The following is a 15,785-nucleotide window of genomic DNA, read 5'->3' as shown; positions in this document are numbered from 1 at the left end:
AGCAGAGATGGTTAAATACCCTTCCCCAAATACAATTCATGAACAAAAGATAAATGTATCCAACCAAATCAGGGCTTACATATTAAGAGTTAAATTATGATAAATAATGTGTCACATTGAGCAGGGAGAATATAAAATGAATAATATTTTCTTCTGGGATGTGAAAAGTCAACTGTCACAATAATGACAATCTATTCACTTGAATTTGTTTTGTGTCATGGTTCATTTTAGGCTTCCTTGTATTTTGCAAAGTTGGTGCATCTCTTATGTGGCACTCATTAATGCCTGTCAGTTCCATTTGTTTTTGCCTGAAAGGAAATCACATGAATTGTGTCTCAAATTGGTTCTGCCCAAGACGATTTGCTTACATGCTGGTGATGTTCAAAGAGGCCAAAGGATTTTAGGAGAAATCTTTACCAAAATAGGAAAAGCACAAACCATTAGTGTGACACTAAAGAACTCTTCCCATGCCTGCCCAGACAATTTATGCAAGGTATTTACCTAAAGGGTAATGATAAACAGATTGAGCCTTTGTCCGAATGAAATCTAGGGTAGAAGACGACAAAAAAAAACTAGAACCATATGCCTATTGCAAATTAAATTTCCTGATTAATTTAAAGCATGTAAACAGGCACATTTTACCCATGTTTATTAACTCTAAAGGGGTTGCTAAAGAAGTGGTGAGGTAACTGAAGTATGCTGTGTGTTTTGCTACTAACTGGTTTCTACTGGGTCTGTAAAAACTCTGTGAAGAGAGGAGGTGTTGCATTTAGGGATTTCAAAAGGAAAAGGAAAGTATACAGTAAATAGCAGGGGCCTTAGAAATGTTTGTATGCAAGTCCATAGTTTCTTGTGCAACACAAGTGGAAAAGGTGGTATTTAGTTCTTATATTACTTAGAAGAAAGATCTCTGGATTTTTTGGTTTGTTGCTTTTTGTGATTTTATTTAATACCTGGTTTAGATCTTCCCAAAACTTTTCCACTTTCTCACATGCCCAAATTGCATGTACTCTATTTGGATGGAGCACAAAAAAGATTTATTATGATAGCCTTAGCTGTAGCAAAAACATGTATTATTGTCAACCTGGAAATTAGAAGATAGCCTGAGAATATAGCAATGGTACATAGAAATGAATAAATGTATTCCATTAGAAAAAATAACATATAATTTAAGAAATAACATCACAGTATTCGAACAAATTTTGGAACCGTACATGGAACACAACATAGAAGTTCTACTGCGGACCTCCACCACCTAAAATGACAGAAGGAGAAGAAGACGAAATGAACTGACCAAGTATGTAAAAGTAGAAGACACAAAATTCTTGTTTATTTTCATTGTGTGAGGATATTGTTTAATGGGTTTTATGTATCATATATGTTGAATGTTGAGTGGGTGGGGAGGGGGGTGAAGGAGGGAGGAAAGGGAGGGGAAAAAGGGGAGAAAATGACACTGTATATATTCAAGAGGGAAATGTTTGTGTGTATTTTGGTCAGTATGGTTCATAGAGTGAAAAATTTTAAAAAAAGAAAAGATGGTATTGAGGGCATACAGCCCGTTTGCCTTTTTAGTGACTGCACTGAGTATAAAAGTTGGCAAGTCCTGTTGCAACTGCATTACATTTTGGTTAGGTTACATTTGGAGTATTGTGTACAGTTATGGTCAATACATTAAGGAAGAATGTGGAGGCTTTGGAGAGGGTACAAAAGAGGTTCAGCAGAATGCTGCCTTGATTGGAGCATATCAGGTACAAGGAGTGTTTTCTGCAAACATTGAAGGCAGAGGTGAGTATGATTAGGAGCATTTAAAATGAAGGGCACAGATGGGATAGATTATAATAGTCTTTTCCCATGCTAGAAATATCAAATAGTAAATAGCATAAGTTCAAGGTGAGAGGGAGAAGATTTAAAGGAGATATGTGACTATTTAAAAAAAAAACAGTGGTGGATGCCTGGAATGCACTGTCAGGACAAAAAGCATCATTTTTAGACAGAAACAGAAGGACATGGACTATGTGCAGGCAGAAGGATTTCGTATAGATTGCTATGATCAGTGTAGATGTGATTGGATGAATGGACTGCTATTGTGCTGTATTGTTCTTATGTTCCATGGCAGTACACAATTAAAGCTTTCCATCACCCTTTATGTCTATAAAAGGTACACATTAATTAATCATATAAATCTTCCTTGATTTTCTTGGCAATTACATTTGAAACAAAAAAAATTGTAAAAATTTGAATATAATCTCCTGCATTTAAAGATGCTTGGCTGATGGCTTATTGATTAATGAATTCCGATGGAATTTGATATGGAAATATTTTGTTGATGGAGCTTAAAATCAAAGGGTATCTACAAAAATATATCAAGTGCAAACACCTCCTGCCAAGGCCAGCAAGACCATTGCATTGTATGACAACACAGCAGTTAATGCCAATAAGAAAGCCACGAGAAATAACAAAAAGAGTGAACTGCGGTGGCGTTTAACACATTTGACAGGAATGGCGTTGACAAGATCTCGTCAAAAATTATACCTCCACAAAAGTGTGGGATTAATAGGATGGAGAATGGAAAACTAATACCCAAAGGAGAGGCATCTAAAGCAAGTGGACATGGGTTTAGGGTAAGGCATAAAAGGTTTAGAGGGAATGTGGGTAATAATTTATTTTCAGCCAGTAGATTATTGAAATCTGAAACATGTTGCCTAAATAGGTGATGGAGGCACTAACTCGCACAACAGTTAAGTAAACCTTAATGAGCACTTGAATCACTAAGGTATAGAAGGATACAGGCCAAGTGATGATAAAAAGGGAATGGTATGGGTGTTTTATAGTAGGGTGGGCATTACAAAGGAAGATATGGTCATAGATTACTGTGTGTTTGCATTTATTGTTTTTGCAATACCATTTAATTTAAACAGTTTTGCCAAAACAAATAGAGGAAGGGAGGGAGGGGTCACCCTAACATCAGCATGGGTGTGATGGCTTGAGAGCGGAGCAGGTTCAATGGGCCAGATGGCCTACTCCTGCTCCTTTTTTAAAAAAATATTGTAAAAAGGCTGGATGGCTTCAAGTTTGTCAAATGTATTCAGAAAAAAATTCTAAATCAATACATTAAAGTACCAATTAAAGAGAGTGCAATACTGATCTGCATTTAGGAAATGACCCAGGAGACGTGACAGATTTATGTTTAGGGGAACACTTTGGATCTAGTGATACAAGGCCATTAGTTTCAAGAAAACTATGGATAAAGATAGGTCTGATCATCAGATTAAGATTCTAAACTGGATGAAGGCCAATTTTGAGGAAGACAGCAAGGATCTAGAGAGTATAGATTGGGTAGGTTGTGTTCTGCCAAGGATGTGCAAGGTAAGTGAATGGTCTTCAAATGTGAAATTTTGAGAGTATAGAATTTGCATGTTCCTGTTAGGATTAAAAGCAAAGCTAACAGGCAACATTCCTTAGTTTTCAAGAATATTTGGGATCTGGTTAAGAAGAGAGGTGCATAGCAAGTCTTAGCAACAAGGAACAAACAAGGTACTTGAAGAGCATAAAAGATGCAGGAAAAAAAATCAAGAAGGAAATCAGGAGGGCTAAAGAAGTCATGAGGTTGCTTTGGCAGACAAGAGGAAGGAAAACACTAAGGGCTTCTCCGGGTATAATCAAAAGCAAAAGGATAGCAAGGGACAAAATTAGTCCCCTTAAAGTTCAGAGTGGTTGGAAATGCATGGAGCCAGAAGGGATGAGGGAGATCTTAAATGTTTTTTTACATCTGCATTTACTCAGTCTATGGAAGTGATGCAAGCAGTAAGGTCATAGAGCCTATACAGGTTAAATAGAAGGAAGTGCTGCGAATAAAGGTGAATAAATATCCTTGGACCTTGAGGAAGGGTAGTCCAGAAATTGCAGGGACACTAGTAGAAATATTTAAAATGTCCTTAGTCACATTGAGTGGTAGAGCAGTCACATGGGTCCCAAGTGGTTTATCCCTGCTTTGATTTTTTGACATTCTGCAGCTACCAATGTCTCTTAGGGTTCAGTTAATACAGTACACCAGCTCTACAATTAGGTTTCCATCGACTCCCTCCCACTTCACAACTCTGGTCAATTCCCTCCCATTGATGGCAACTTACACTGGAGGAAGGCTGGCAGGGTTATGAAGACTTGGGGACTGGTGGTGAAAGGAGGAGGGAGGGCATGTGTGACGTTGTGTGGCAGATGGTGCAGGCAGCCTTGGGGCCTGCACTCTACATGTTCCATACAAACAAGACTGGGAGGGTCCCACCAAAGTCTGCAAAGGAGTCATTAGAATCATGGGAAGCAAATGCCTCTTTCATGTCCTCAGTCTGTGCCTGAGAGCAAGAGGCATTGATGCCCAATCCTGTTTTTTTTTGAAGAGGCATGAAAAACAAGGGCATGTCACATTACTGAATAGAACAGGAAGCAGCTAGGAATAAGGATGAGAGAGCTTTATATATTTTTCAACACTGCTGTCATGTCTTCTCTGTAGCATGTACTCCTAACACTGAAATTCCCAGATGGCGAGTTGGAGCAGGTATAATTTGTTCCAAAGTCTTCTGATGAAGAAGCTGCCATCCATCATCAATTCAACTTGTAATACCTTTGATTATCCCCAAAACCAATACAACAAGGTGTCTTGTTGGTGTTAAGGAGTAGCTAAGATTCATACCAATACCAGTGTTGATCTCTCATGTCTTGTTCTCATGCTGAATGGTTGACTTCATTCCCTCACTGAAACTCTTGCAGGGGAGAGCATCTTTCAAATCATTGAATCACAGAGCTCTGAAACAGGCCCTAGGCCATCACACCCATGCTGACCATAAATTACCCATACCAGTCCCTTTTATCATCACTTGGTCTGTATCCTTCTATACCTTGGTGATTCAAGTGCTCATTAAAGTTAAACTTCTTAAATGTTAAAATTGAGCCTGCATTCACCACTTCAGCTGGAAGCTCGTTCCACACTTTGTGTGAAATTCCCCCTAAACATTTCCATTCTCACTCTTAACCCATGTCCTCTGGTTTGTACCTCAGTGGGAAAAGCCTATCTACATTTACTCAATTTTAAATACCTCGATCAAATCTCCCCTCATTCTTCTACACTCCAGGGGAAAAATGTCCTAATCTTTTAAGCTTTCCCAATAATTCAGTTCCTGAAGATGGGGCAACATCCTAATAAATCTTCTATCTTATTGATATCTTTCCTGTAGTTAAGTGACCAAAACTGTACACAATACTCCAATTTTGGCCTCACCAACTTTAACATAACACCCCAATCCTATACTTAATACTTTGATTTATGAAGGCCAATATGCCAAAAAGCTCTCTTTACAACTCTGTGATGCCACATTCTGTATTCCTAGAACCCTCTGCTGTACAACACTCCACAGTGCCCTATCATTTATGGTGTACGTCCTTTCTTGGTTTGTCCTTCCAAAATGCAACACATCACAGTTGTCTGTATTAAATTCCCTCTACAAGCTTTGAAAACCTTCTTTGCTGTCAACAACACCTCCAAGCTTAGCATCATCTGCAAACTTGGTGATCCAATTTATCACAATATCATCCAGATCATTGATATACCAAAACATCTCAAAAAATGGCATTGACTTATACGCATTGACTTATACTTTTGAGACCTTAAATTCAGCTCAAAATCCCATCTGCTCTGATCTGGTGTACAAGTCAACCCTTGAAAAACCAAAAACACCTGACTGAAATAGATTTTCATTGAGATTTTTATTGAAAACCAACACAATTAGTACCCTTCAAAATCACGATAATTGTCTGAAAAAAACACCACGTTTAGAGCCTTTCAAAATCACTCTCCCTACCATCATCTGAAGCCAAGATGGTGACAACACATCCATACTCTCACTGTTTAAACAGTCATCATATGGGTCCCAGTCTGTAGATGATGAGGGGGGTTTCAGCTTCATTGTCTGTGTCCCACAATAAATCATCTTCCGTGCTATCAACTGCACAAAAGGTACCGCACTTTTTAAACAATTTTATCAGTCTCTAGTTTTGTCCCATGCCTTAAGCACAAAGTTACACAGCATATCAAGTGATACAGCATGCATTGCCCTGCCTTTTGTAAATGACTTTTCTGCACTTGACATCCATGTACTCCATTCCTCGTGCATGGTCTTTGAATAGTTTGTTCAAGCAGACATCAAGAGGTTGCAATATAGACATCAAGACACCCGGGATAACCATCAAGTGCTAATCTACTTGTAGTGTCCTCAGTTAAGTGGCTACGAAACAGATTCTAGACTAGGAAACTCCATTCTTTGCATAAACTACCCGTTTTCATCCATCCATCCTTTTTCATGAAAATGAACAAAAATACCTTCAGGGAATTTCATTTTCGGTTTAATTTTGCATTTGAAGGTTACCGTGGGTCTTAACTTTGTCCCATTGGCCATACAAAATAACACCACAGTAAACCTAGTCCTTTTGTTGTCTGTTCTTCTGGTTTGCACAGTTTTAACACCACTCCATTCCACTGTTCCATTGCCTATCATGTCGAAATTCATAGGGGTTTCATCCATATTTTCTTTATTTGCCAATACAAACTGGTGTTTCTGCCAGTTCCAAATAATAAACTGGTGAAAACTTACAATTTTATGATCAAGGTCTTTTGGTAGTTTTTGTGCAATTTTTGGGTTCTTTTGTGTAATTCCAGATATTTCCTGTTCATGAAACAATTGCACCAGTTTACTGTAGCCTCAAGATCATCACTGAGGTCTGGGTGTGACTTGATCCACTGCAGTGCAAATATTCTTATTTTATTTCACGTGACTATGTAGCAATTTTGCCTTCATTCTGCAACGTGATTTTCCAACTCTGGCCAACGAGCGATTCCTTTCCTCAAAGAATGCTATCTTTTTGGTATTTTTCTTAAAGTCTGTACTTTCTTCCTCCAATCTCTTACCAACTTCTCATGCACATCTTATTTTCTTGCAGCACCAAAGTTGTTGGTTTTCCTGGCCATTTCTATCACTTTCAACTTCAAGCTCACTTCATATTTTCATCGCGTGCTGCATTGTGTCAATGGACCTTCTATGATAGCAATCACCTCCAGCCAACACCCAGTAGATCTATCCTTGTCTATCTATGGGGGAACGACATATACGCCGGTCAATGGCCTATCTCAGGCATCATGGGCTTTGGTGGGGGGGGAGGGTCGACTTATACTCTGGTCGACAGGCAGTCAGAAAATGGGGGTTGACTTGTATGCCAGATATACCATAAAACTTTTAAAATGAGGCTGAAAAAAAGGGGAGGGGAAAATTTAAAAAAAACGACTTGTACATCGAAATATACGGTAGATGACAAAAAAAACAATGGTCCCAGCACCCATCGCTGAGGCACAGGCCTCCAGTCTGAGAAGCAATCATCCACCATTGCTCTTTGGCATCTCCCATCCAGCCATTGTCAAATCCAGTTCTCTACTTCAACACGCATACCAAGCATCTGAACCTTCCTGACTAATCTCCCTTGTGGGGCCTTGTCAAAGGCCTTAAAGTCCATGTGGACAATATCCACAGCCTTTTCTTTGTCAACTTTCCTGGTAACCTCCTTGAGAATCTATACAAGATCAGTTAAACATGACCTACCATGCACAAAGCCATGTTGACTATCCCTTATCAGTTTCTGGCTAGCCAAATACTTGTATATCTGATCTCTTAAAATGCCTTCCAAATCTCCTCACACTTGCACCTCTCAATGGGGAATAGTTTCAAGAGGGGTTTCTATGAATTTGAAGGATACCTAAAGACATTTGCAACTTATGATTCAAAGGGTGAAAAAATTGTATTGGGGTCTGTGAACTTTAAGAATGTTAGAAACAGGTAATGGATGGCAACTATGGCTGGAAGGGATGGCCAATTTGGAGAAAATATTCAGGGAGGTGATTGATGATCAGAACTCCAGAGGCTTTGACTGTGCCTGAACAATTAGGAAATAAATTGCAGTGATTGGAATTTCCTCAGTTTTCCTGCAGCAAGAAGCCCAAGGACCTTCAAACCGAGGGTAGGAATTAAAAATAAACTGATTCCTTTTCTCACAGTGACAGGGTTCAGGTGAGAGTTGATATGAAGGGTTTTGATGGAAAGGGGGAGAATTGCTCTCTTAGCAAGAGGATCTGGGGCTAGAAGTCACACAATTATTTTCTCCAGAAACTTGAGAGAGCGAGAAGAAATATTGTCCACAAGATGATCCTTTACAACTTAGAATGAACAATACAAAAGGACAAGTGAAGCACAAGAACACACTAAAGGCAATCGGATACATACTTCAAAATTTAGAGTGATCAAATCATACAGCAGATACAGGCCCTTCAACGCATCAACTCCACATGGCCACCAAGCGCCCACATACACAAATGTAACACCAATCCTATTTTATTGATCCCAAATTCCCATCACCTTCCCCAGACACTCCTACTTCCTCATTTTTAGGCATTTATATCTATAGTATATCTATAGCTGAAGATCCAGCTGCGCTGGGTGGGTCACGTCTCCAGAATGGAGGACCATCGCCTTCCCAAGATCGTGTTATATGGCGAGCTCTCCACTGGCCACCGTGACAGAGGTGCACCAAAGAAAAGGTACAAGGACTGCCTAAAGGAATCTCTTGGTGCCTGCCACATTGACCACCGCCAGTGGACTGATCTCGCCTCAAACCGTGCATCTTGGCGCCTCACAGTTTGGCGGGCAGCAACCTCCTTTGAAGAAGACCGCAGAGCCCACCTCACTGACAAAAGGCAAAGGAGGAAAAACCCAACACCCAACCCCAACCCACCAATTTTCCCCTGCAGCCGCTGCAACCGTGTCTGCCTGTCCCGCATCGGACTGGTCAGCCACAAACGAGCCTGCAGCTGACGAGGACTTTTACCCCCTCCATAAATCTTCGTCCGCGAAGCCAAGCCAAAGAAGATATACTATAGTATTTGTATAGTATTCAATTGAAAAGTTAAATATATGTTTTGGTCAATAGCCTCAACTCTTATAAGCTACCATAAATAAAATCATTCGAATTGTTTTATGTGGAAGGAATTAAACCGAAAAAGGAAATTATATTTTCTGTTATAAATTTGTTCAATGAAATACCAACTACCTCAGTGAGAGTGGCAAGTGATTAAGTTTTATTTGAGTAGATATCAACCAAAGCTATTTGGCTAAATATCTGGAAGTATTTCTATTTTTTCATTTCTTAACATGGAAACAACTGCTCTGAAAGGATTCAGACGACACAGGGTTAATATGTTAAAACTATTTGGAAGTGGATATTAAAAATGGTTTCATTGAATTATCATCCATTGAAGAGTCTGGGGTGTGTTTTCTGCTATTCTTCACAATACTCCATTACTTCACATTTATTGAATCAAGTTGACAAGTGAGGCTTGCCTCCCACATTCCAAAGACATGCAGGTTTTTAAGTTCATTTGCCTCGCGAGTGGTAGAATCTATGGGGAGTTGATGAAAAAGTTAGGGAAAATATAAATAAAATGTCAGATTAATGTAAAAGGATGATTGATGGTCAGCATGGACTCAAATTGGCCAAAGGGCCTTTTCTGCACTGTCTCTCCCTACAATTGTATAAAGTCATTATTTCCTTTGCTTTTGGGTTGAGCAAGATCTCTACATGAAAAATATTGTTTGCCAGTATTTTGTTTTACTTAAATTTCATTGACTATTTTTAGGTATTGGACTCTACATGGTATCGTTATGAAATAGCTACCAGCCCTAAATCACATCAAAGCGCCCAACGAGCATCAGCAAAAACCATATCAGGGAAGCTCTTGGGCAGCATCAAGCATCAACCTCTTTCCTAATTATTATTTTTTGTTCTGTGAAACTCACTGGATGGATGTGACAATGAGTGAATAAAATTCCTCTCATCATTCTCAGCTGCTGTTGCCCTTTCTCAGATAAATGATTTTCGATCTTCACCCTGCCATGGTCCATTTTCTTAGGCCCAAATTCAAACTGGATAGTTGCAAACTAAACAGTCTTCGTTTACAAGTCTGAGAAAGGTGTAGCCTGCATTTCTCTTCATGGAATCATCCTGGTACCCAAGAGTAGTGTGAGCTGCCTCCATGACTACCACCCAGTAGCACTAACTTCTATTGTAATGAAATGTTTTGAGAGGCTGGTCATGTCCAGAATTTACACATACCCAAGCAAAGATCTGGACCCACCTCAATTCATCTGTCGTCAAATCGTTCCACGGCAGATGCAAAAGCAAAAAAAACCAAAAATGCTGGCTCTCCACTCAGCTCTGGATCAACTCAAAAACAGCAATTCATACACATGGCTGCTCTTCATGGACTACAGCTCTGCCTTCAACACCATTATTCCCTCAGTCTTGATCAAGAAGCTACATATTCTAGGCCTCTGTATCCACCTCTGCAACTGGATCCGAGACTTTCTCATAGTCAGTACAAATTGGAAATAACATCTCCTCCTCATCAACAAAGGTCCGCCCCAAGGATGGGTGCTTAGCCCAATGCTCTACTCGTTGTACACCCAAGACTGTGGGGCCAGGCACAATTCCAATGCCATCTACAGGTTTCAGCAGAATCAGAAAGAGGAAGCGTACAGGAGGGAGATAGATCGGCTCCCATGATGACAACAGTCTCATGCTCAATGTCAAAGGAGATGATTGTGGACTTCAGGAGGAAATCAGAGGAACACAACTCAGTCAACACAAGGACACAGTAGTGGAGAGTGTCAAGAATTTCTAATTCCTGTGTGTCAACATCTCCGAGGATCTATTCTGGAACCTCCACATTGATGCAATCACAAAGGCAGCTCGCCAGAGGCTATACTTTGTGAGGTGTCTGAGGAGGTTCGGTGGGTCACTGAAAATGCTCAAAAATGTCTTTAGGTGGAGAGCATTCTGGCTGGTTGTATCACTGCCTGGTATGGAGGCACCATCTCTCAGGACAAGAATAAACTCCAGAGGGTTGTTAACTCGGCCTGCGACGTCACAGGCACCAGACCACTCCATCGAGAACACCTACATGAGACGATGTCTTAAACAAGCAGCCTCTATCCTCAAAGACCCCCATCACCCAGGCCATGCCTTCTTCACTTTGCTGCCATTGGGCAAAATGTAGAGGAGCCTAAAGACGAGCACTCAGCAGCACAGGGACAGCTTCTTCCCCTCTGCCATCAGATTCCTGAATAATCAATGAACCAAAGACACTGCCTTACAATTATTGTTTTTTTTTATTTTCTTTTTTATGATGTTATAAGATGGTTATAATATGAATGTTTGCACTAATGATGCTGCCACAAAACACTGAATTTCAGGACAATAAATCCTGATTCTAGAGTGATATTTATCTTATTTTTTCCTCTTGTCCAATTCAATCCCACCAAAATGTTAGAGAGTGAAATCAACAACTTTCAAAGACACTGAAAACTCCAAATGCAAGTTGTTCCAATTCCATTGTGTTTTGAAAGCATAGAGTAGAAGCAAAATAGCTTCTCTTTCTCCAACTGCATTTTACATTTTTCTGAATTTTAAATTTAGCACGGTAACAGGCCATTTCGGCCCACTAGTCCATGCGGCCTAATTTACATCCAATTAGCCGACACCCCTGATACATTTCATATGGTGGGAGGAAACCTAAAAACCCACGTAGACATGAGGAGAATGTACCTTCAGGCAGTGCAGGATTTGATCCCCAGTCCCAATCGCTGGCACTGCTTTGTGCTAAATGCCACGCCAACCATGCCACCCAATGGAATAACAAATCTAGCAAGGAAGGAGGGATTTCAGTACATCCTGCCTGTTCTTTGAAAGCTGTCTGCTCAGGTTCCACCACCTTTTGCTAATTACCCAGAAGATTATGGGTGGAACAGTGGCTGCCTCACAGCTCCAGTGACCAGATTCTGATCCTGACAGCCGATGCATTTCAGTCTCCATGGAATTTACACGGTTTCACAATGAGTAAGTGGATTTCCCCTAGGTGCTCTGGATTCCTCCCACACCCCATCTGTACACACGACAACATGAACTCTTACTGAATGGCAAGCAAAAAAAAATTCCAAGAAACAACCTGCCAATAAAAACATGATTCATTTATATCACAATATTTAGTAACTACCCAATATTTGATACTAAATATTTTGAGCAATACGTCATTGCTTTGGAACATAGTTGAACTGTAAATCATATTGCAAAGCAAAATTCCAGGAAACAGTAATATAGGATGAAGATACTGAAAAACATTCACCTTAAGTAAAAGATTAGCAGTGACAATATTGATTGCTTTATTTTTTGCATCACCGTTAACAGTAGTTGTTCAATTTTGTTATACTTCAAGAGACCATGCAGTGCACGATAAAATATGTAGAAAAACATGAATGGATAAAGGCATCTTTATGGCAGAGGGTTTCAAGTAGACCACTCATAACTTTGCCCATTTTAACGTGTCAGACGCCATTTTAATTTATGTCATAAAAACTGAGGTGTAAAGCTTATTAACATCTTTGAATGTCCCTTCTCCAAATACACAAATCTATAATCTCTATTCAAAGGGCAGAATAAACAGCACTGCACCCATGGGCACTCTGAGTTACACACCACCCTGACTTGGAAATGAACTGCCATTCCCTCATCATCACTGGGTCCAAATACTGAAACTCCCCACCCAACACTTGTATTTCGTTACACAGTATTCAGAGGTCTTGAAGACAGTTCACCACTACTTTGAGGGCAATTCGCACTCCCTTGCCAAGCAGGTCTTTATCCCATGTGATGAACAAAAATTTCACAAGAACACTTTCCGGTCCAATGAAAACAATGAACAATGAAAGACAATGCCTTGTAATGTGGTGAAAGATGATGCCTTGGACTATTTAACTGTACTTTCTCTTCAACTCCCTCCACATTTTTTTTTCATGTTACACAGTCCCCTGTACTCATTTTATTATTGCACCACTGTCATACAGTGTGTACTGACAATAACCACACCAGCAGTGCAAGTATAAGACAGCTTTAATAAACTAATATGTAACTAAGAGGTCTTGTCTCTCTGCAATACGAACCTGGAAGGCTAGACTTTAGCTCTGGACTGCTCTATATACAAGGTCACCAGGTTGACCCCTGGTGACCTAGTGGTGTAATTACATATCACCACACAGTGTATAGATGGACTTGCCTGGATAGCATGCAAAATAAATATTTCACTGTATCTCAGTGCATGTAACAGTAAACAATTCAATACTATGATGTACCTCTCTTTCAAGGTATATTATCCACAACTCCATCAAATCTTTCCAATATATTCAACATCGCATGACATCTGTCTCTATAAATTATCAAAAGAAGAAAGGCAATGTATTCTAAGGGAGGCATTTTAGATTATACTTTCATCTACCATTTTTACATTGAATGGAATAGAGCCTGAACAAATTAATTTCTCTTGGGAGTTTTACTACAAACATCTCATCTGTCTGTCATTAGGTCTGTATCTAAAGGTCCAGCAGTGGCAGGCTAATATTTTATCATAGTCTTTAATTTACTTCAACATTGACTATAACTGTTACAGGTTATCTAATTGTACAAAACTACAAGCAATGGTAACAACATTGAACAGGGCAGGATTTTGGACAATGGGAGGCCTTGTGCCTCCAGGGGTGAAGTGACAATGTATTAGTGATGGCATGCTAGCCATTCAAAAAGATACCAATGAACCCCATCAGGGATCCTTAGCTATTTATTTGCTAACTTCAACTATTTAGAATTTAACTCCTAAGCGCACATTAAGCTTCTTTTCAATGTGCTTTCACCCCATTAAGTGCTCACGCATGTCAATGGGTTTAAAATCAAGGCCATTTTCACATACACAGTCACTGCCAAGGATCTGAGGTGGGGCCATCACAAAATCCATCATGGCTTGAGCACCATTTTCCTTTTTTTGTTACTTCCTTACTTAAAAGGCTGCAGTTCTTTTCAAACCCTTCATTCCAAAGAAATTGGATTTCTCAGAAATGCTCTCCAACTCCCAAGAAATCAATGAGCAACCTTGTGTCTGTCAACCTTAAGTGGCAGGACATCATGAAAGCAGACACAATCAGCTCCTCAGACATCCCACGCTCATTCTTCCTCCAGTTCCCTGGGGTGTACAGTACCAGGGCTGGCACAGTGAATATCGATGGGACAAACAGTTCTCTCCTGTCCATTCTTTTAAAGTAACAGCAATCCTTCCTCACCCATATCATGGCCATTCATTCCAAAAGAGATGCAGGCCCTTTCAGCCCACAAGCCCATGACTCCCAAATACACCAACTAACCTGCAAACCCCATATTGTATGTTTTTGGAGGGTGGGAGGAAACCCATGCAGTTACAGGGAGAAACTATAAACTCTTTACATACAGTGCTGGATTCGATCCCAGGTCGCTGGAGCTGTAATAACTTGGACTGACCGCTATATGTAGAGCGCGTCGAAAGAACCAAAGACTTGTTGATCCAAACCAAGGCTTTTATTAACTAAAAGACTGGAGCATATCACAAGTAGGTCGACAGTCCAGAGTCACCTGGTCTGGCTAGGAGTAATCCTTTAAGACCTGCCATTAGGTGTGGCTATGCTCTCAGCCAATCACAGTCATCCTACAATACAATCTGTACATATACACATTGGTGATGGAATCTGTACTATCACACTATACTAACCATGCCATCCAAATAGCTACTTCTTGTACCTCACTGGCTAAATCTTTGACCAAAGCTTTTCCTCTACACCCATTATACTATTTTTTACAACTGCTTCTTGGCCACTTAGTACTGCCCAATCCACTTATGCCATTTAACAACAATTCAATTGTTCTAATTTCAATACCCATTGAACATCCTCTAAATCACACAAGCCCTAAATTTCTAGATCTTTTCAATGAGCACAATTCTGTTGCAGGGCCAGCGGCAGGGGTTTGAATCCAGCACTGGCTGTTAGGAGTTTGTACACTCTTCCCTGTCTGTGGGTTTCCTCCGAGTACTCTGGTTTCCTCCCACCGTTCAAAACTACAGGGGTTGTAGGTCAATAGGGTGATACAGGCTTGTGGGCCAAAAGGCCCTGTAACCATGCTGTATGTATAAATTTATATTTAATTTTTTTAAAATATAAAAATGTCAAGACTTTTTTTTTTAAATCAGCTCACAATTTTATTAATACCATAAAATTATTTATAAATCTATCTATCTTACAAATTCACTGGCATATTTCTAACAAAATCCCACATTGCAAAATTTATTGTATAGTTAAGAAATTCTAGGACAAAAATCTCAGTAAACTCTTGTCACCCCAAGCTGTGCAGTGCACAAGAGTACTCGAAAAGCCTAGCAGATCACTCAACATCCATCAAAAGCACAAGGTATTCTGTGTTTCAGCCATGAGCCCCCTCCGTCAGGAATGTCAAAAATCAAGCAGATGCCTGAATGAAAGGTGGGAGGAACAGGAAGGGGCAGAGGCTACAGGTAAGATGGATATACAGTAAGTGGGAGGGTAGAAGCCAAGAAGTCACAGGAGGAGAAGGCAAAAGCCAAATCTCTTACCTGTCAGCCTATGTTTCTCTCTCTTCCCCTTGTTCCCTCTCCAATCTGAGTAATAACCCTCCACTCACCCTCTGGCCGCTTCCACCAAACTAAATTTTGTATCCGATGGGTCCGCTCACATGGATACCATGTGATCCAACTTTCTGGACAAGCGTACTGGGCAGGACCTTGGCAATTTGTTGGAATTTTAGGCCAC

Source organism: Narcine bancroftii, chromosome 2 (genome assembly GCF_036971445.1).
Source record: "Narcine bancroftii isolate sNarBan1 chromosome 2, sNarBan1.hap1, whole genome shotgun sequence".
NCBI lineage: Eukaryota > Metazoa > Chordata > Chondrichthyes > Torpediniformes > Narcinidae > Narcine > Narcine bancroftii.
Note: the sequence above shows the minus strand (reverse complement) of the source record.